The sequence below is a fragment of the Pygoscelis adeliae genome, unplaced genomic scaffold (genome assembly GCF_000699105.1).
Source record: "Pygoscelis adeliae isolate BGI_AS28 unplaced genomic scaffold, ASM69910v1 Scaffold40, whole genome shotgun sequence".
Lineage (NCBI taxonomy): Eukaryota > Metazoa > Chordata > Aves > Sphenisciformes > Spheniscidae > Pygoscelis > Pygoscelis adeliae.
In genome coordinates, this window is record NW_008823953.1 from 3,129,120 (window position 1) to 3,151,811 (window position 22,692).

At 40.4% G+C, this 22,692-nt stretch overlaps 1 protein-coding gene across 1 annotated transcript in view; it reads right to left on the reverse strand.

Annotated features, from left to right (window-relative positions):
- Positions 1 to 22,692, reverse strand: part of TPK1 (thiamin pyrophosphokinase 1) — a 261,714-nt gene that overhangs the window by 167,360 nt on the left and 71,662 nt on the right. Inside the window, exon 3 of the mRNA XM_009321596.1 lies at positions 3,906 to 3,978. The gene's annotated coding sequence lies outside the window, so the exon portion shown is untranslated. The remainder of the gene's footprint in view (positions 1 to 3,905; positions 3,979 to 22,692) is intronic.

Here is a 22,692-nt window from a genome sequence, read left to right on the forward strand (position 1 = left end):
TAAAACCCTTCAGCTTCGGGAATCTGTATGCCGTGTTTCCTCTAATGGCATATATCTGCTCTTGCTTTCGTCATTTAAATGAAGTACAAAACCTTCCGAGTCTTGTAGCAGCATCCTGGCATGAAGCCGGTGTGATGGAGGAGTCAGGCCTGTCATTGTTTCGTGATGATGACACAACTGCTTACGGACAACGCTTTAGAGAACCATAATTAGTTTCACACACCGAATTTAATACTCCCCCTTCTTACTGAGCACTACACTAGGCTGTCTTTGACATGAACACTTGTAAATGAGTATGGTTTATAACTCAATAATTAACATCCATAAGCTTTACTATGAAAAAGTAACTCCTTTTAACCAGTGGCATGCTATCTTCAGATAGATAAAAGAAGTCATGATGAATTAATTTCTCTCAATATGGGTAGCGTTAAAAAAAAAAAAAAAGGTCACTGGCACTCTGTTGTAAATGTAATACTTAACAGAATTTTAAAGCATGTTTATAAAAACCACAGGGAAACTTACCTTCAGCTTCATAAACTCAAAGAAAAAGAAAAAAATCACTTCAATTCCTGGTATAAATTAAATCATTGCAATTGAAATACTGAAGGAACCTCCAGCTCCTTCAGCACCACTTGCCCTTCAACTGGAAGATGACTCTACAGCAATCGAGTCAGACTTCAGGGATAGAAAAGTTGGCATGACTTTTCCCTGTACTTAAGGGCAGATGGGAGTGCAGAGGATGAGTAACTCTCAGCACTTGCTCCTTGCTTCACTTTCCTTTGTATTCACTTCATGCATGTGATAGCTCCTCCTTTCTGCTGGCCATAATGAATTACTTGGTTACACACGTACAAAGGAATGGAAATGGGGGGGCACTTCCTTGCAGGTCACAGTAATGTTACAGCCAGACAGCAGAGTTCTTGACTCACCCCAAGTAAGTGCCTTCATAAAGTCTCACCTTTCCTTTGTGCAACATTTGGGAATAAGTTACATTAGGTATATATGGAAAAAAGCAGGGGGCAGCAAGACATGAAAATCTGCGTTACAGTATAAAATACTCTACATAGAAAGTGTGAGTTTCGAATCTAAAGCTATAGCTACCATGTAAGTCATTACTAACCCCGGCCTGGCAGCAGCTCAGGACAGGTGCATGTGACCAGGAAAATTCAGGCAGGACAGTCCACTGCCTGCTGGAACAGGAAGGGTAGCTTGGCAGTAAGTGGATATTCTTGTTATTTTGTGATGAAGACCTAATGACCTGAAAAAGTTTACCCAGAGACACATTTCAAAGTAAAAATAAATATTTAGTTGTCTGAAGGTAACACGCTCAACTTCAGAGAAGTCCAGCTAATTAATGAAATTGTTGGTACGAACCTGGGCAGATGAAACTGGAGTGATCATCACATGACAAATGTATGTGCTTTCAGGTAATGTGATAAGAATGGTTCAGGCTTTCCATTTGAGCAAAAGTATTTGGAAGCGAGACTGGGGAAGGGGAAGGCTGTAGGAGCATGCCAATGTCAAAGTAACTGACCACGAATATCAAAAGCTAGCATGGGAAAGGGCTTTTTCTTTGTACAGGGAAATACTGATCAGATAGTTAGCAGGCGGAACTTCGGTGGATTCTCATCCACTTGTACACTGAAAACGGCAACACCACATCAGTCTAAGCTTCACTACACAATTCTTCCATTTTCCCATTCATCGACAATTGATGAAAGAGAATGCTTCAAACAATATAGTAATGCTATCTAATGATAACAGCTTACCCCGTCTCTGGGTGAAATCTGCATGCGGGTGAGGGAGTGCTTCAGTGAGGGAGGAAGGACAGCATGGGAAGCAACCCTAACTCACAATGTGACACTGTCCTTCCCTCAAGTCAGTGGCTTGGCTACACCAATCTACTCACCTGAAGTTCTCCCGCGGCCTGTTTTAGGCAGCCCTGAACCTATCATCATCACATACAACATTTCCAAATGACCATGACTTTGGAAGTTGCCTGGACTACAGAGGGTGCTTTACTGGACAAGGTACTTTACAAGAAAAGAAGCACATGCCTCTTTCCAAATTCTGTGTTTTATTATATTTTTTGGTTAAGATCTCCTTAGACACTCACCCAGTATTTACCATTCTAATTTTTTTAATACAGAAGTTTAATTTAAAAATGCAAAAAATTATTTTTCCTATCATGTACACCCAAACTTAAAATCCTAAAGTCAAACTGCTTTTTCCTCAGCCACGTATGAGGACCCCAGGCAAGGATTTTGCAGGCTAGATTATGCTCTTCATTACACCCTTACAATCCTGATGAAATACTGCTTCCTTTACACCCTATCACGGCCGAGCACTTGCATGGGTGTATAAACTCTGTATGAAGCAGAATGGTTCACTATACGTTCATAGAGAAGATGTAAACGGCACATCAACAGTCAGCTACAATGGAGCTGACAAAAGGCATGATACGGCCAGAAAAGCAATCCCCGTGAAAAAGTGTAATACCAGTTAGCTTTCCATATCCTCCTGTATTCTTCCCCCTCCTACCTCCTCCATCTCCTCTCTCTCTGTTGAAAAATCCTTAACCCACATTCTTTGGTAAGTCTCACCTGCCAACCAACACGCAGTTTATGTAGGCATTAATACCCATGTCCATGCCAAACAGAGCAGTGGGTTTTGCGATTTCCCCATTTACTCACAGACCACGAATTTCCTGTCTGTAATGAATAGCATTAATCCAAAGCTTTTTATTTCATTTTCACTTCCCAAGCTGTAACCTAAAGATTCCCGAGCATTTTTCTTGAGCTGTTCTCGCAAGATGGACAGCCATCACACACTTCTCCCTTCCAATCAATGAGGTAGAACATGAAAAAAAGCACACAGTGCTCAGAGAGGGACTATAACCCAGTCCTATACACTCCTCCAGCCCTCCCCTCACACTTTGAAACCTTTTTTCCCAATCATTTGATCCCGCGTCCATCAGGGAAGATTTTAGGCAAATTTCAGCCTCACACATTGAATTAGCAGCAGACACATCACAGACCTCTAAGTCCACTAGCTCACAAGGATCAAACACTTACTGCTCTTGCAAGTACAGCCTGCTGTAAATGCAAGCCGGTGCACTGAGGCGAACTCTTGAATTTGCAGAAACCTGCTGTCCAAGACGTGAGGGTAAAGCACTGTGCTCAGCACAAAAGCCTATACAGGCAGGCCGGCAAAACGTTAAATGCCAAATAGTCAGCTAAAGGCAGAACTTTGAGCCCTAAGGCCTAAGAAATGTGAGTTTACATTTACGTTGCTCACTGGAAATGCGGTGGCTACACTGGGAATAAATTAATGTATGCAGGAATTTGTCCAAAAACTCATTAAGGAGGGCACTCCACTAGTGAAGCACAGAAGTAGTCGGGGCATAATTCAATGCTTCAGTGGGTGATGAAAGAGACAGATGTCTCCATCTGCAGCTTCTCGCTAAAAGGTAAAGTCATATAATGCAAAAATCACACAGAGAAACTCTCTCCAGAAAGTCTGTGGGTGCCAGCCATGTGGGAGTCATGGGAGGTTAATCTTTATTGCTCTGTATCTCACTGAGCAAAAGAAGTCACAGAGTTTTCAGGAAGTTTTATCCTAGTTTCTAGTTGCTATAATCTCCAGCAACGTACGATCTATTTCTTGAGTTTGTGCTATGAAACTGCACCCTACACAGGACTCTGGGAGGACCGCACCTCCCGTGTTTACTTCAAGCATTAGTACCGTGCCAGGCAGAGCACAACATCTGAGCTTGTAAGGTGCTTCACAACCGAAGCCTCAAAAGAAACCAACAGAGCCAGAATCACTTCATGACCAACGGGGGCACTAATGGGTTGGATCCTACAATGCTCTAACACACATAAACTCAAAGAGATTTTATTTACCTTGACCTTGTAGTACTCCTTGACTTCAGGCTGAATGGAATCAAAATCACCACTGATGTAATCAGGCAAGAAGCTGAAAGGAAAGCAATGAGCAGTGAAATGAAAAATTAATCCATCTTACCACATTTAATATTTCTTTTCTCAAGAGTGCTAAGGGGTACAAGCATTAATCTCTCAAGGGAATAGGAGTTAGTTAAAAGCATGTTAAAACAAGAGTTGATATGAGGTAGTACAAAGTAAGGCAACAGACAAACTGTAAAACCAGTAAACCTAGTGTCCCTTCTTTGCTGAGGGAGCATCGCTAAGCTACACATCACTTAGATGCTTATACATCTCCCTGGGTCAGTAAGGCAAGACTCATATCTGCATGGTTCTAGAAAGACAACTCTCAAATATCTTTCTAATGTGTCATTCAGTCAGCAAAGTATTTGAAAAAGCATATTTGAGTGCTATACATCAAGCCTCGGAGGATATCGTTTGTCAGAAGATGACGATGCTTCTTGGACAGCTGGTATGGCACAAATGTTCCAAAGATTTGTATTTTAGTTGTTACTGATGTCATCTCATTTCTGCTCTTCCCCTTGATTATTAAAAATACTCCCCCCAAAATATGGAAGCCAAATGCTCAGTGATTTTGAAGTCGTATCTTGGATATACCAAATGTGTAAGAACTTGATTTCAAATCCTAACCATCATTTGTACAGTAGTATTGGTGCAAAACACATAGAAATAATGTGATATTTTTCTCACCTTGCTTCTTGTCGTTTTTTTAATTGCCGAATGCTTCAAAATATTTACTGTATAAATTCTTATCAAATTCATAATGAAACTTCAACTGTGCTACAGAAAGAACAGTTTAAGGTTTAAGAATATTTTTTGAGGAAAGAAGCCCACAGAAATACAGCTTTCCGTCTTGCATAATTCCTGGAGTTTTAAGCAGCAGCTAAGAAGACAGGTGAAAGTGTTGTCACTGTTTCAACAGGTAAGGCTGAACTAAGTTTTGAAATTAAAGCTGTGATTTCAGTGTTTTTTAACAAACTAAATACATAGCTCCTCTTCTCCAAGTTTACTATACTTTACGAGGGGTATGAGAGTTCTTCAACAAATTAGTTTACAGCTCAAGCTGAGTTACGAGGAATTGGGCAAAGCATATTGGGACATATTTTTCTTCCACATGATTTTAGAAGAATGCTGCAGGGTCTACAAACTCCTCACATCAGTAAAACTTACAAAAATCTCACGTTCTGGCTCTGTTCAAAAATTTCAAGAGACTCGTGGTCACTGGCCACCATTTTCTTTGAAAACCAAAAGCTGCTTCAGCAGAAGCTGGTAAGTACAATTGTTGTGAGCTGGTTCACATGCAACTACGGCATTTCAAATTCACTGCTCTCTGCTATTACTAAAGCTGTTATAAAAGGATATGTTCTAAAAATAATCTCTCCAAAAGTGATGCTGCCACACTTGCAGCAGGAAGAAGGACAGTCCCTTCTGCATAGGGTTTTGTTGAGGACACAGAAACCAACTAGAAGAAATGCAAATGCTTCAGTGCTCTGTTTTATATGCCCAAGTCAGTATAATTCAAAACCAACAAAAACTAAACAGAAAATTAGATTTGCTCCTTCATTGTGAGACTGACCTTTCCAATGTACAAAAAAATACCATGTTTTCAAAATTTAAATTTTAAATTGCTGCCTTTTTACCTTTCCACAAGTTTCCCAATGAAATATTTACTGAATACAAGAAGCCTAAAAAACTACAGGTATTCTCTTTCAATTTGTTATTTTCCTTTCATTTCTTCCTGACTGAAACAAAGCCATTAAAAGTACACGCACTCTAAGCTTACAGTGGTGGCCCCAAATGCAAGCCCTGGAAGCGTCCCAGCAAGTTGGGCAGGAAAAACAACAGCCAGTTGTCACCAAAAGCCAACTTGGTGTGACACACACATCCACTCTGATGAAAAAGCCGATGTCTTAAGGTTGTTTATCTTACTGAAATGCGGTACATAAATCTGAAAGTGTCTTTGTCATTTTTTTTTAGTTTATTAACTACAGACTGCAGTGCTTTTAAATAATCAACCATGTCTCCTGAGTGCTTCAAGAGACATAACTGGGAGCAGAATTAGCCAAGAAGTATCTTCTCGGAATCAAATGCTCCTGCACAGCTTTTGTTCTCATTCAAAGTAAAACCATTTCCATGACAAAAGCTAGCTGAAGTTCCATCTGAATTTTTACAAGCAAAAGAAACAAGATTCCCGGCTGCACCTCCCATGTGCTCTGCCAGGGCTCCTGGCTACGCTGCCTGAATGCACCTCCTCTGCCAGGAAGCGCTATGTCCATTTTCAAAACATCCTCTCTAAATAGTTCACTTGTAGCCACCACAAAGCCAGAAGTGACTAATAGAGAGCAAGGAATCGTGTCTGGGAACTTCAAAATTTCAGAAAGTCTAAGCCTCACATGAATGAACATGAAGAGAAGAATTCTTTCTTCTTCTCTTCTCCTTCCCTTTTAGAAACACCAGAAACAAGGAAAATGCAGAAAGTCACTCCTGATGAATTTAAAAAATATCCATCATGGGTATATCTCAACTTGCACTGTCTGCCTCACAAACATCATAAAATGTTTCAGCTTTGCCTTCAGAGGATGGCTGCTCTTCGTAGCTCATTGACTATGCAAACCAACAAAAGCAAGCCAACGTTCAGTCAAGAGTCAAAAGCTGCATTTGACTTGGTCCTTTTGAGTTCTGTGGAACAAATTGCCTGATTCAGGTGAGCAGGACTGAGTCAAAGCTCTTCTCCAATTAACACAAGTGCAGAAGAGTCATTGTGTGAAAAGTTGTCCTAGACTGACTAACCTCAGAAAAGACTAGCATTAGCTGATATAGAAAAAGGGGAAATAGTTGAGAGATACATATGGGAAAAAAACTCATACTAAAGTAACTTAGGAGTATTTTGTAATAATTGGTTTTCACTTGTTTGCTTTGGTATAGTTTTGTGTTTACTCCAGGGTACAGACTAGTCCAGGAGAACAGGCTCTGGAGAATCACAGATCAAGCTTACTACTATGTAAGTGTAAGAAATTATGTCAGAAAAAAGTAACAAGAAAGGCCCTTCCATAAAATTTAAAACAGCCACCCTTATTTAAAGTACGGATTAAAATCAAGTATTATATTAGTCATGCTTTCCTACCCTCTGACCTCAAATTAATGAATAATTCTTACTCTGTAGCATAACTGCATTGAAGATGCCATATATTTCAGTGACATATATGGCACATATCCTTTAATGAAGGAGGTTATCTTTTTGCCCATGATGGCAAAAGATGTCTTTGATTCCTTTTCAAAGTGCAATTTAAAATTTTAATTTCTAAACAGCCCAGATGAGGCAGTATACTGCATTTCAGAACCATGTTTTACCAGCTATTAATTATCACTATGCATATAAGGTCATGACCAGCTCAGCTGCTTTACACTGACATTTATCAAGAGTGAGCCAACTCCATAATCCTAATGGCACCGAAAGTATAAAATCCACGTGAGATCAGCCTAGTCTACCAAGTCTTTTCTAGAGCTGTCAAGCAGCATACCACCAGGCACTGAGCAACAAAAAAACCTCAGAGGCTTTGGGCCAGCCAGAGTTTTTCTTTCTTTTCTCATTCTCTTTCCTTTTTTGGGGGTTGAGGGTGTTTTTTGTTTGTTTGGCTTTAGGCTGTTGCTCTTTTTTGTTGTTGTTTTTTTTTTTTTGTTGTTCTCATCAGGGTATTTCAGAGCCACAGGGCATCCACCTAAAATGAATGTGGAGTCAGGAGGGCCAAGACTGCTTTCAGATAAGGACCTGAAGGCACTTCCATAGCAGACTGTTTCGTGTATATAAGTTTAAAAAAAACAAAACAAAACAGAGTTTCAATATGAAACCTTTAAAGGTTTAGCTAGCTTACCAAGAAAAAACAGCACTATTTCTCAGAAGTTTTGAGATGGATCCCAGCTAGGGGATTCATCCAAATTGGATAAAGGCTGAATGTTGACTGAACAGTTTTAGGAACTCCGAGGATGCTGGGCTGGAAAGCAGGAAAAAAAGATTCCAGCAAGTTTGCCATAGTTTCAAGATACACTAATGAAATTTTAGTCACCAGTACCATAAAACAGTAATCGACTCCTACCATAGACACAGATTACAAAATGAATAGAAGCTATTTAAACTCTGAGGTTCTCATGCTAAGTAAGCACAACTGTGCCTTTTGCCTTCAAGAAACCCATCTAGTGGACACAGCTTAATTCAAGAAGCAGTTTTATTTTTAAATATGCAACACTAATGAACAGCATGTTAAATTTAAAACATCAGAATACTTGATTCTTTATCCACTCACTTGAAGAATCCAGTGTGGAGTGGTAAATATGCCTTTTTATACAGTTATGAAAAAGAAAAAAAAAAGCCAACACATCACACTTTAGCAGTTTATAATAAAAACTGTGCTGCCTCCTTAAATAAATTGCTCTGGCATAACTGTTCAGTTCTATCATTAATTCAAAGTTACAGTTTCCTAGTACTATTGACTTTTCTTCTGATGTAGCTCTTTTAGCACATAATTGTTGGCAATTAACCTTTTTTAAACAAATGTTAACATCAGAGACATGAACATTTAAAGGCAGTATCTGCTGTACCCTTTGCTTCCTTCAGTTACAGCACAGAAAACAATACCACGCAGACAAGCCGTACATGTCCCAGCTGTATCATTCGAGGGCACAGAGTGGGTTCCCTATGCTTTTTTTTCCACTACTAAAAATAAATTTCAAAACTGGTGCCTTTTACCCCAGAGTAACAGACACACACAAGCTACTTCCCAGTAGAAAAAATACAGCGAAGATAAAATGCTGCAGACTTAACATGAAGCAAAGTCACTAAAGTCAGCTTTGACTTTCGTAAGCATCTCATAATCAGGAATACAGAAGATAAAGCACTCTAGCATTACTTCAGGATAAATATTAAAAACACAGTTTAACAAAAAACCGAACAAACAAAAATTAATGCCCCCAAATCTACATTTGCTATCTGTTAAGATGCACTGTCAAGCTTGCCCTCCTGACTGTTGGTCTTGACTAGAAGGGTGACTGAGGGCTGTTCTCATCAGAAAGGTGTTAAGTCTGTTTAAGTCTGTCAAAAGTATACTGTTAACTGCTGTGAAGATCAAAGTGTCTTTTTAACTCCCAGAGACAGGTACAGCACAAATAGACACCATTTATATTTTGTCTCAAAGCAGCACACTCGGATGTCCCATCTAGCTGTACAGAGGTGAGTTCCTGGGGAAAGGAGAAATGTCAGATTGCGAGATATATTCAGAGTTAATGTCTATTCAATCTATAAATACCTTCTCAGTATTACCTGCAAGGTTACCACAAGTAAGGGTCACACCTGAAGCTCAGAAGCCAAACACTAAATACCAATACAATTAATGAACTTCAAACTGACCATAAAAAAGCATTTTGTTTTGGTTCACCTTGAAAAGATCACACTAAGGCTTCCATAACTTATTATCATCAGGGCTTTAAAAAACAGCTAAAGCACAGTCCTTGCCTCCTCCACCATCTACTTCCCAATCAAGACTCTCTTGAAGTCAGCTAGCTTACTTTTTCTGACTCCATGGTTCACATCACTGTTATTTCAACCCACAAAGCCTCCCTTATCACTATATGATATTTGTATTAGGGTAGCACTGATAATGATGATGTGCTAGTTGCTGTATGAATTCAGAAAGAAAAAAAAAAACCCCAAACAAAAAAACCCCAGGTGCCTATCCTGTCTTCCAAGACCTTAATAAACCCTAATGTTCATTATGCAATTGTTTACACAGAACATAATTCCCAAACAACATTTTGTACATTACAATAAGTCCAGACAAGATTTAACAAGATTTGGAGGAAAAAAATAATGGGGGGGACGGGACGGGACACACGACGACACAGGACGGGACACAAAAACAGTACTGCAGACCCCAATTTAACAAAGAAAGCAAGTATATCCATACATCAGGCCGTACACGGATAGCAGTTTTGTGTGACCCTGCCAGAATTCTTTGCACAGACTGTTACCAAATCTGTGGATTACAGTCAGGTAGCTCTGTGGTTAAAAGTATTTGGTGATATTTGGCAACCTTGGAGAACAGCTTCTTTTCTCCTTACTTTTTAAAGAGCTCAGTGTTAAAGAGCATAAAAGTATTATTTTATTTGCAAACGTTATGATTTAAAGAAAAAGATAAAAGTATGTGAAGATATGAGGGCAATAATGCATTCATTTATGCTTGCCTGGTATGCAGTGTCACCTTGCAAATAATAAAAAAAAAAAAGTATCTGAAATAAATTGTAGAACATATTACCCTCAGCTCAAACTGCTAGGCAAAGCACACATCAGGGGGACATCTGCTGGGGACAGCCAACTAGCTCCCTTTATCATTAACAAAAATCAAGCAGCTAACGCCCTGCCTCAAAACCTCACCCCTCAGTGACAAAGTGTTAATGATAGCTGCAACTGTTGCATTTTTCTTTTTAATTGCCAATATTTGAAACTGTTCTCCAGTTACAATCAATACGGCACAAAATAAAATGATGCTCCAAGATTTAAGAACTGCTCGCTTGTTTTCCATGGTGCTGAACACCCTCCTGTGTTCAGGTAAGTACAGGTACTCCAGGAAAAACCCACCACGCGCAGGACAAAAGCTAGGGGAGCATAACTACTCATCCAGAAGTGCCAACCTCTAGTCTTCTAGGACACCAGGCCGGCAAAAGGGGAAGAGAAGATGAGCAATGCAACCAGGACTCCCTCCGACAGCTGAGGGTATCTGACTAACAGAAGATAGAGGCTGACAAGACACCCAAAACCATTTTCCCTCTTTTCATGTCAAAGCATGGCAGAATTTGCCCTAAGAATTGAGGAAAACCAGCCACTACGTTAGAGAAAGGTAAACTGTTCACTATTAACGTTTTAGACAGCATGTGAGGAACCAAAAGGGATGGGATGGGATCTAAAACCTGGTAAATTTACATTGAATGAGTCACAAAACTACACAAACTGAGATCTAGTCTCAAAAAGGCAGCCCTGGAAGCCAGAGCCAGCTCAGGGCTTCTTCATGGAGTGCCACCAAAGTTGGATTTTGCTGCTCCAATGTGAGAACAAACTTTTCCAAGACAAGATAAACAATTTCTCTTCTTTCCCAGAAGAGCTAGGAATACGCATATTATATTTTTTCTCCTAATTAGACAGTTACTAACAACCCCTACAGTGTAGCTTGAAATCTCATTATACAATTTTAAAAGTCAGCTTTGATGACTAGTATTTTAACTCTACGTATCCTTTCTGTGAACTTACACACCAGTAAGAATGCTTAAAAGTCAAGCACAATCAAACAGTAAGCAGTTATATGTGAAAGACCTTCCCTGGGATTTCTTTGCTTCCATAATTTACTTACCCTCACCTGAGTACCTTATGTACCTGCTCTGAGCATCTGTTTACGTACTTCCAAACGTAAGGGAAGTTAGGGTCGTCTCCATAGGAAGACGACCTATGCAGGAGAGGTTGAGTTTGAAGAAGCCCTTTGCTTCTTCAGGGCTTGAAACTGCAGTAAATAGCTTGCAGCAGAAATCCTTTAGAGCCCTTTCTACACAGTGACTCACGAGTGCAATGAGAAGAGATTTATCGAGCAACCTGTTCCAAGCAGGCAAGGAGAAATCTACAGGTTTTCAAGTCTTAATTATGCTTCTCCTGTTTGGGCCTGCATTTTCTTTTCTGATTTCCACATACAAATAATTTTATGGATTAATTTTCTGTTTCATGGCCTGAAAAGAGACATCTTGACACTTATCCATTTGAGGAAGACCAGCCATAAAAGGTGAATTGCCACATAAAAATCTATTTAAAAACACCTACTGAGAACACATGAAGTCTTAAGCAGGAAACCAGAACATCTGATGACAACACAACTACTGAAAGGCAAAGTTGACTCCCGTATGGTTAATGAAAATATCTTCTATCCTGGGCTCTGATTGCCTGTAGAGCAGCCACTGAGCAAACTTCTGACCCTTTTTTTATTTTGGTGAAGGTGTGTTTGAGTACCTTAAATATAGTCATCAAATTTCTTCAGGTTTTCAGCCCTTACACTGATAAGCTACATAACATTTCGCAGAGGAAAAAATGCACTGAGGATCCTGAAAACACTTGGGCTACACAGAGGAACAAAACATACCGCTTCACCTTTTTAGGGAATGTGAGCCCCCACAGCAAGGAATGGAGAAAAGACACGTAATGGCAGACAGCTGTTTGAAGTCTGTTGTCTCTGTATGGCTGAAATTTGGTAAGTCAGTGGGAGGCAGAAGTTTTATCAAACCTTTCGCTGCTGACCTCTGCTGCAGCTTCTCCGGAGCTGACAGAGAACCAGGATATTCCACTGGAGCATTAGCATTTCAAAAGGTACCTGCACCTCTTGCCCAGCACAGCACAGAAGCATTAATTAGAGAGATAGCAGAAGATAAATGCGCATACAGAATGAGAGTCAGGCTCTATCTGATGCTTGGTAACCTTTACCAAAAAGCATCCTCACTTCCATCAGATTAACTCAAGGGAGCATTCTCCTATTTCTACACAATTTAGCTGTACAATGTATGACCCTATTTCATTTTCTGGAACTTGTGGTTTAGACAACAACATACTGCAAAGTTTAATAGAAAGTTTTTTAAGGTTAGTGCTAATCGCAAAGGTAAAAGGTTGGCCTCAAGAGCTCTGAAGGAACTGGTGGAAAAGTGCGTAGCAGTGGCCCTGTCTTCAGCGGGCTGGAGCATCACTGCTAGGTAAGGCTTCTGCAGCTCACTTTAATCCTTGCCTTACCATGCTCACCTCCTCACAGTGTCACCACCTCTACAGACTCAAACTACCAGTATGGATATTTTAGTTAGCAAAGCCAACAGGTTTACAGTTATGATCACACATAAGCAGTTCTCTCTTTCTCATGTAAGTTTAGAGTATTTCAAACAATCATTTTGGTGAGCATAGCTGCAATTTAAATGCCTCTGATAAAGCTCTCATTAAAAAATAAAAAACCTCTTTTATAGTTACCTCACATATGGATGAAATTAAGAAACAAAATAAAGCTGCAGCTCTCCTGTATAAATAAATCTACCTTCTGATCACAACCTGATGTACTCGATTGAAATAGTTTTTCTATCAAGGTTTTATTTGTTCCATGGTTTTTCAGGAACAAAGACTGAGGGATTGACAAAATGTGTTCAACTAATGAAAAGTCATCTCCCTCTTGCTGTTTTCTTCTGTAAAATGTTTAAACTGCTAAAATAAACAGGTAAGTTCATACTTATGCTCTGCACCTTAGTAGATGCAAAAGGATGTCTGGTTGACAGTGACTTGCCAGACCTAAATTTTTATTTCTTTCTGCTGTTCGTTAGTGAACGAGCCTACATGTAAGGAGATCTAATAACATGTAAGGAAACCTGTGGCAGTGCCACCACGGCCACTATACGGGCTGTCTGCTTTCCCAAAGACTGCCTCTCCCGAGTGCAAGGAAACGTGTTAAAATTGATGTTAACATCTTCCTTTTGCTTCATTGCAGTCAGATTCCTCCTCCTGGCAGCCAGCACAGCTTCCAATGCTCCCCAAAGAAAAGGGCTTTTAAGAAGTTAGCCATCACCGCCACAGGGAAGCTCCCTGCAGCTCCCTGGACAGCCTATCTGAAAAGGGGAGACAGCAATTACACAGCCATGGTACCCAGTGTAAGGGTGGGAAATGTTCCTTAGGAGGAAAAAAACTGAATTTGGCACTGGCCAAAGCATTGTGCCAAATCCCAAAGTCCTCCTCATTTCTCAGAGTTTCCTTTACCCCCTGAAAGCCCCAGCTGTCACACAGATACTCAGAAGGTACAATCTTTTCCCGTCTTCAGCTACTGTCTAACGCTGGAGTAACTCACCAGCAGCTAATCAAGCCAAGGTAACTTACAGAAGCTGAGATCTAGTTTATATTAATTATTTCATCATTTAGCCCACAGCTGCTAAATATTAAAACCAGGAAGCAGGCCATCTCTTCTCAGATGTATCTCATACCTGAGTAGTGGCTACCTAGGCCACACTGTACTCATCTGACCTACTGATATTTCACCTGCAGCTTATTAAACTAATTTTACCACGGAAATATTGATCCTAAGCATAACATACAATGGCTGTCATAACAATCACAGGAGTCTGCCCTGGTTTTTATCTCTGGTACAGACTTAGCAGTCCTAATTCTTGAGAAAGAACCAACAGCAAATGTATCAAGGCAGCAAATTTCTGCAAGAGGTCAAGGTCTGCAAATAATGCTTCTTTCAGATCACATTAGAAGACATCTGCCACTGCAAGGTCTTAACTACAGAAATCACTAACAAATACCAGGAATCTGCACCCACGTGCTGAAATCCTCACTAGGTCCCAATCCTTCAAATCTGCGCAGGTACAGCCTTGCTCAGCACACGCATAACCAGCAGCTCTCCTCCCTGGGGAGAGGGAAGCTTTGCGTTAGCTCCTTCTGAAACCAGCACAGCTACATGCAACACAGCTGACGAGTGAGAATCCACAAGGAGTTCAACACAAACTCATGTTCAGAAGCAAATTTATGCTTATAAGTACACAATTCAGGCTTTGCAGATGAGAAGAGGAGGTAAAATTAATTTCTTATATTTTACTAGATTTAAAACTGAACAATTTTCCAAATCATCTTTGATACAAAAAAAAAAAGAAAAAGAAAACCACAAAAAATCCCAACATAGTGTAAGCACGACCAAGAGAAATCAAAAGGACACTGTGAAGGGTCTCCAAGGCTACATCGAGAATGTGGCTGACTGAAGTGTATATAAATCTGAGCTAGCTTAAAAGCAGCTCAGAGACTGGTAGTTACAGTGGCAGGTGTTGCTGTGCTTGTTTCCTGGACAATACCAGCTTCAGATATAAGAATAAGAATTCTTAACTGTGTTCAAGAAACAAACATCCCCCTACCACCACCTCTCCCAATCCATTAGTCAAACTGGGGTGCTATACTGTGTTTTCAGTAAAGCAAGTAGGTATGCGCTACTATTGCTATTAAGTCTTTAATACCCAGACTGTGGCTGGGACCTATCTACCAAACTCCTACTGTTTGTTGCTTAAGCTGGCTGTCATCATTAATGTTTCATCAAAAGCAAGGAAATCGTACTGTGGAGGGAAGGTTTTAAGAGAACCTAAGCCAGCCCTCCAGATTGTATCTGCAGCATTTAGTTTACTGTCACTAGTATTTACTGCACAAATGATAGCATTTAGATAACTACCTACCTGACAGATATCAAATCCAGGCAGGTAAACGTATAGATTTAGTGCTCATTCATAAATGGCATTCACAGAAAAAAACTGCACACACGACTGCATTAGAAACATTACAAATGTACACAATATTATAGAATTCTCTGTTCCAAACTCTCCCCCTCCCCAATCCTCCTCCTTTCCCCCTTTTTGTCTATGTGGGTTAAAAACACTCTCAGACAGAAAATACCTCATTCTGGATAAGTAGTGCATAGTCCAAAGAACCTCCATCTTGGGTTCTGTACAAGTAATTTTCTATCAAGTAGAGTAACTGAAAAAAAAAAAAACTTTTAATGCAAATTCTGATGCTGTTGATGCCCTGCTTACTATAAGAAATTTTTAACAATACTCTTCATATCACCTTCACAATTTATTATGATTAAAAAAATATTTATAAAACCGTTAACTGCTATCCTAGTAAGTTCTATTATTGTCATTACCACTTTCATTTAATCTTTTGTTAAATTTCAACACACTAATGAATTTTTCTTATAGAATCAGAAATAGATCTTAAGGACACAGATCGACCTATAAATAATACAAATGCAATGATGAGCTCTTATTAAAAGCTATTCCCTTTATATATAGCGACAGTAGTTGTTCCTCAGGGAAGACATTCAGAGGTCTGATAACCCCACTGTATGAGAAGGGAGTGGAGAACTCTGAGCAGATGCAGCATTGGAAATACTTTGGAAATGACTGGACGCAGATGAGTTGAGAATCAGACACTCTGAATTAGTGTGTATTGAGATGCTCTAAGAGTAGCCTGAAGACCACCACAGGTGACATGATATAATGTAACTGTCATTAGAGATGCCATTTAATAGAAGAGCGAGGTTCTGGATGACAGTGTGGCCCATTCCTTCAGTGTAAAATTCACTACTAGATAATTTTTTCCACATGTTTTAATACTGGCAGGTCATTAATTCACAGGTTTATAAGTTTTTGAAAAAATGTGTAAAGTTGGGAGGAATAGCCCCATCTGCCAGATAATGAGGTAAGAGACCCATATTTTACTGGAACAACAGAAAAAACTCTCACTGAAGTGACTTTTTAAATTGTCGTCAGAGAGAAACAGAAAGTCCTCCTGAAGATTAACAGAGAATTGTATTTCATTGTAAGCATCACCTAATCCTAGGTTGTTAAATATTTATTTAAGCTCAGATTCAAAACAAGCCTGCACCAGCCAGTTAAAGTCAGCCAGCTAGTAACAAAGAGAAATTAGTACTTAGATGCTGATAAAAAGGCACCAAGATTTTGGACCATTCCCACCTTCAAATTCAGCTCCATGTGCTCTAGGTGCGGCACACCTACTCTCTCTCAAAGGTAGCAATGGCTGGTGGGGTTCACACCGCAGCAGGTTTTGGGGATCCCATCACCAGTGTTTTTGGCAATGTGGCTGTCTAACTTTCTAAAACATCACCTCCCTTACCTAGGTCCACGACAGAGAGGGAGGTGGTGCACACAAACTCCCCTCTCAGAGCCGTGGGACCACGGCCGGGTCCAAGGCCCGAGAAGGGCAGGCTGCAGCATCAATGAGCCAATGCAGCTTTCCAGAGTTCAGGCTGTGGAATCGAAGAGCGATTTCTTTTCAGCTGTACTCCTCGCTGATGTCGGTACATGGAAGGGCTGATGTAAGGTAGAAGGATTCTCAGCTTTTACAAAATTTTACAAAATGCAGGCTCCTAGATTCATGTCCATGCTTTGTCTACCCCAAAAATGAGTAGGTATGAGCAATTTTCCCCATCCCTTTCTTTCACAAGGTGGGAAAAACAGTTTAAAAATGCAGCTTTCAGATGAAACAAAAAGCTAAAATAATTAAAATTCCTTTTAAAACACAGAAGTAAGGAATTAAAACTACAACCTACCGGTAACCCATGCTTTTGTTCTCTAGATTCCTATAATATGTTCAGTCACTAAAATCATTCACTCTTCGGAGATAACAGAGTGGCACAAGCCAGTATATGAACATCTGAATCAGCTGATTTACAGGGGGGGGGGGGGGGGAAAAAAAATTGACTTTAATTTTCACAACTTGTCTGCGGCCCTGTGCCAAGATCCTGCCTAATACACTTGAACATGCTGAAATATTAAAGCCCAGAAGCACAAGAACTAAAAGGAAAATTCTGATGAGCTCTTAAACAGGGTCATGAAGATGACTGTATTTCTGCTGGCGCTACTGAAAGAAGTCAAAACTTGCCACGGCTTTTCCAGTGTGAACGGGGCAAAGAAAGCACTTTTCACTCTGATTAAAAATGAGATCCTGCAGAACGGGGAAGGCATCACCCTCCTGATGAAAGCCCTCTTCAGCATGTCAGGAATGCTATTAGAGTTCTTGAAACCACTCCCGAGGTGTATTATGATCACATACATGCATGACAGCGCTGACCACTTAATCCCCCTTCTGTCATAGGCAAGTTGGAGAATAAAAATTACACTGACACCCAAGGGTATTTTATAATAGAATATGAAATAAAACAATAAGTTTGCAGATGATTTTGGCTTTGCCTCGTGGTACTGCATTATATACCAAATATTCCTGGCCTCTCATTCATTATTATTTAATTACAACAGAATACCTTTCTTTCAGACTTAATTAACCTCTAGAAGGAGTTTGTGACCTTGAGACCCTCCTGCACACTTGCAACATGCTGTTAGAATATTGCTCTGCCAGGAAACACTTCCTTTAATGCTAAGATTTAATGAAATGCACAGGTTTTTATGGGGAACACACGAAATACGAGAACTCTGCATGTGCTGACTTAATAAACAAGAGCTAGAGCATATCAATTAGAATCATAAATCAATACTAGATTAACATTAAAAGATGCCACAAGAGTTTCCCCAGAGGACAGGCTCATTACAGTAAACATGATCATGGATGCCCTTCCCTATTACTTTCACTGTGGGGCAGAGAAGACAGAGTAAGAAAACGAGGAGCGATTTGCCCATGTAATTCCTATTTGTTTAAGCCAGCAGAAGCTTAAGTGTCCCACCAAGCCCAATGACAGCGTAGCACAGTTCCAGCTCCTGTCTCTGTCAGCAATTTCTCTTCAATTTGAAATGCTTTGACTCTAAAAGGAAATCAGAGAGCAGTAACCTTTTCACAAGATGAGAGGCAGAACCACAGCCCATGCAGTCGCTTTCACTGCTTTGCTGCAAAGCTTGAAATGATGGATCAATGTTGGCCCCTTGGTGCCAATCAGAGCGGATGCATGCAGAGTGGGCGCAGGTTCAGTAACTCACTTGCTAGCAATGTTAACTCTTCAAAACGGATTCTTCATCATCCTGAGAATTCCTTCTGAGAGCTAACACCCCCATCAATCCATGCATGCTCCTCACACGATTCCCTCTTCTATAAAAACACCCCAAAATCACCTTATGCAGTTTTCTTTTTTCCTGAAATTAAAAGCATCAGAAAGAAGAGAGATTGACACCCACATCTGTCACTTTCTTAATTAAAAGTGTTTATTGTCAAATCTCGCAGATGATGTTTTAACAAAAAAAAAAAAGGCACTGAATTGTTTACTGACTCTTTTTCAGTTGTATTTTTGGGACAGTCTGTCTTTCTCTCACCACTCCAAACACCTTAATGCACACAATTCCAATCTGATCTGTCACCGGCATTTAACATGCCTGCTGCAGCTTATAGAATTAGAAAACATCAATCCTCCCACAGATACTGCTGGAACTTGCAGAGGCAAGTCACATTTTTGTCTTTACTACTATAGAGCCTTCCTTTCTTTCTTTCTTGCGACAGAATAACGGTTGCTCCACTGGAGTTATTAGCCTGGTTTATTCCAGAGACTTTTCTCCTTTTCAGCTTTAGTATCAAAAACATTTTCACTCCCTTCCCATGCTTTTCCTTGTATCCTGTTTTGCTCCACCCCTTTCAATTTTTGCCTGTTTTAGATTATGCCTGTGCCAACTGTCAACCTAACCTGTTTAGCTCTCCTAAACGCTGAGGCAAAAGCCCTGCTGATAAAGAGAGACAGACATTCAGGGTTCTGTTGCATCAGCGTGTAAAGACCACAGAATTTCAAGCCCTTGCAGAGTAACTGCACTCCTGCACAGAGGAGATGACAACCACAGGCACCACTCTCAACGCTCTGGCCCACAGCTGGCTGACCAGCACGCTGAACAATGTCATTGGACTTCAACACACACCAACTGCGGGGGGGAAATCACTCTACTACCCACTCACATACTTATTTAAAAAAAAAAGAAAAAAAAAAAAAGAAAAAGTCAACCTGGAAATCCTACTGCCCTCATACTAAATATTTTGAGCCACACCTGAGTACCAGATACCAGTCTCTCTCTTATGCAGAAGAAAAAGACAGAGGAAGTCCAAAGGCACAGCCTTTTATCCCCTGTCATTGCAACCCACTGTCATTGCTTTGTACATCAGGCACTTACCTTTTCTAACCCGCTGATCCTTACCAATCTTCTTCACTGGCATCCTATTAGCTCTCTCCACAGCAATGGGATAATCCAGTCTCAAGCTGCAAATCCCTAGTACTGTTTTCAGTTAGACAGTCACTCTTTTTCATCCATAATGCTTATAATGAATAAATGAAGGGGAACAGCTATAAGATTATTTCCTGCTTCTATTCTTTTTTACATGCCAGACACCTTTTACACAGAGATCAAGACACTTAAAGACACAATGAAGGAAATATGGAACAAACTGCATTCACGTGTACTCTGTCTGATCCAAAACATCTTATCTACACGTTCCCATTAGCCACATGACGTTGATACCTCGAATAGACCACTCAGCTTTATGCCAAAAGAAACTTATTCTGGATGGAATTTCTTAACGACCAGGGAAAGCCAGGCAGTTTGAGTGTCAAGCAGCTTGTGTAGGTAGGATATCCCTCAAGAGTTACTAGTCCAAGAACAATTTATTGCTACAGGATGAATTTCATTCCTGGTGTTACTGCATCCAAAGACTATGCTAAATATTTTGATCACTGTGTGGGCACCACAAAGAAATTCTGAATACAATAAGCAGTAACAGTTTCCAACTACTGCCAATGCTTGCTTTGAATCTGAAATCAGAGTAATAGATGATCAAACACTTTACACAGCTAAAAGTTGGTGTTGGTTTTTTTTTTTTTTTTGGGGGGGGGGGGGGTGGGGGAGGTGGTTTTTTTTAAAGCACAAGGGATAAAAATGGATTATGTCCCAGTCTCTGGAGGACCTGGTTACTGACAAAGCAGCAGCAGGAACCTCACTCTTCCTCCATCTATTTCACAGGCTGTTGGAACAGTACCAGGTTGCTGAGAACATTCGATCCAGCTGTGGCTGTTTCCCTGCTTGCAATCACCATGGAGAAGTGATGCATCACGTAAAGCATGAATTACATTGCAAGAATTCAGGGCAATGTATGGAGAGGGTGTAATTGCTTAGACATCTAGAGCTTAATTCCATCCCAGTTATATCAACAGAAGATCCTGAATCTGTACAAAAGGTGATCTGGGTCGCTATTTGGCAAGCACAGGCCTTATCTATTCCTGTGTTGTGACATTAAAGAAGAAAAACTAAGTAACACTAAAAAGAAAAAAAACCCACAAAAACCTATGTTAAAAACTCTGCCAAAGTTGCATGGAATCTTAGTTTCCCCTCATTCACCAAGTGCATTTCCAAATCCCAAACAAAGCCAAAAACTAATTTTCTAGCAGAATCTGCACGTAATGTGCCCACAGAGACAGTCACTGGTGAGTTTTGGTTTGTTTTTTTCTCCTTGTAGAATATAACATAAATTTCAACCACGGTGAGCTGTATTCATTCTCAAGTATTATTTGTTTGACCTTTTTTATTTTGCAGTCAATTTAGTTCAATATTCATTGCTATTCAGAGGAATAAACCAGGACGTCAGTCCAAACCCCATAAAAACTATGAGCTTTTTACTTGAATGCATCTCTTCCTTAGTCCATTTCAATACTGTCTTCATACAGCACATGCATATGTATCTATTTGAGCTAAAAAGAATTACTGCAGGACAGATGTATGTTTATTCTGAATGCATTCATGATCAGGCTGTCTCACACCAGACAAGTATTTTGATGGTATTCCAAAATTGTCATCTAGCCCTTCATCTACTGCTCTCTTCTCTCATCTCTCTAAAAGTTCACTCTTCTAGGCATATCTTTGCAGTGCTAATCTGTTCTTGAGGTGCTTATATATACACAAATGCTTTGGCCTGGTTTCCGCAGGGATAGAGTTAATTTCCTTCTTAGTAGCTGGTACAGTGCTGTGTTTTGGATTTAGGAGGAGAACAAAGTTGATAACACATCCTTGTTTTAGCTGTTGCTAGGTAGTGCTTACACTAATCAAGGACTTTCCAGCTTCCCATGCTCTGCCGACTGGGAGGGCTGCAGGTGCACGGGGGGCTGGGAGGGGGCACAGCCAGGACAGCTGACCCAAACTGGCCAAAGGGACAGTCCATGCCATGTGACGTCATGCTCAGCATATAAAGCTGGGGGAAGAAGAAGGAAGGGGGGGAAGTTCGGAGTGATGGCGTTTGTCTTCCCAAGTAACCGTTAGGCGTGATGGAGCCCTGCTTTCCTGGAGATGGCTGAACACCTGCCTGCCGATGGGAATGAAGTAGTGAATGAATTCCTTGTCTTGCTTTGCTTGCGTGCGCGGCTTTTGCTTTACCTATTAAACTGTCTTTATCTCAGCCCACGAGTTTTCTCACTTTTACCCTTCCGATTCTCTCCCCCATCCCACTGGGGGGGAGTGAGTGAGCGGCTGTGTGGTGCTTAGTTGCCAGCTGAGGTTAAACCACGACATGCTTACAAAAAGATAAGTGAGATGGAAAATATCTGCAAGTAAAGGCATTGCCTACGACATACAGAACAAGCTCACTCAGGTATCAGAAACCATCCTACTACCTTAGTGCATATGTTTTGGCCCAAACGCTCTCAATTTCTTAGTTGGGCTAATGAGCCAGAGCTGAATGATGTGCTGATACTGGTCCAGAGTTCTGCAGAGACACCAAAACCAGTTTGCAGATAGACCCTAGACTTGCTCGTACAGAATGTCCCACACAGGTAGAGAATCATCATAAGACAACCCCAGTGGACCTTCACACATTTCCATTTATTTTAAGACACTCTGTAACCTTGGATCCAATCTACCTTATTGGTTTCACATCCTGCCACATGACCAGACATCATTCTGCTCAATTTTTTGGGATCGGTAGGCAAGATATTTCTGTACAGCTTATACCATTTCCAACTGCCTTTTGACTATCTTTTAACATCACTGCCCCCTGTATTTTCACTTGTTATCCAAAAAGATCTTTCTTCCCTTGCTCAAACTTAGAATTCTCTACTTCTCTATAATTGACATTCACTATGGTTTTCATGTACAACGCCTAAAACTTTTTAAAAATAAAGTCTGTGTGAAAGACAGAGACAGCAAA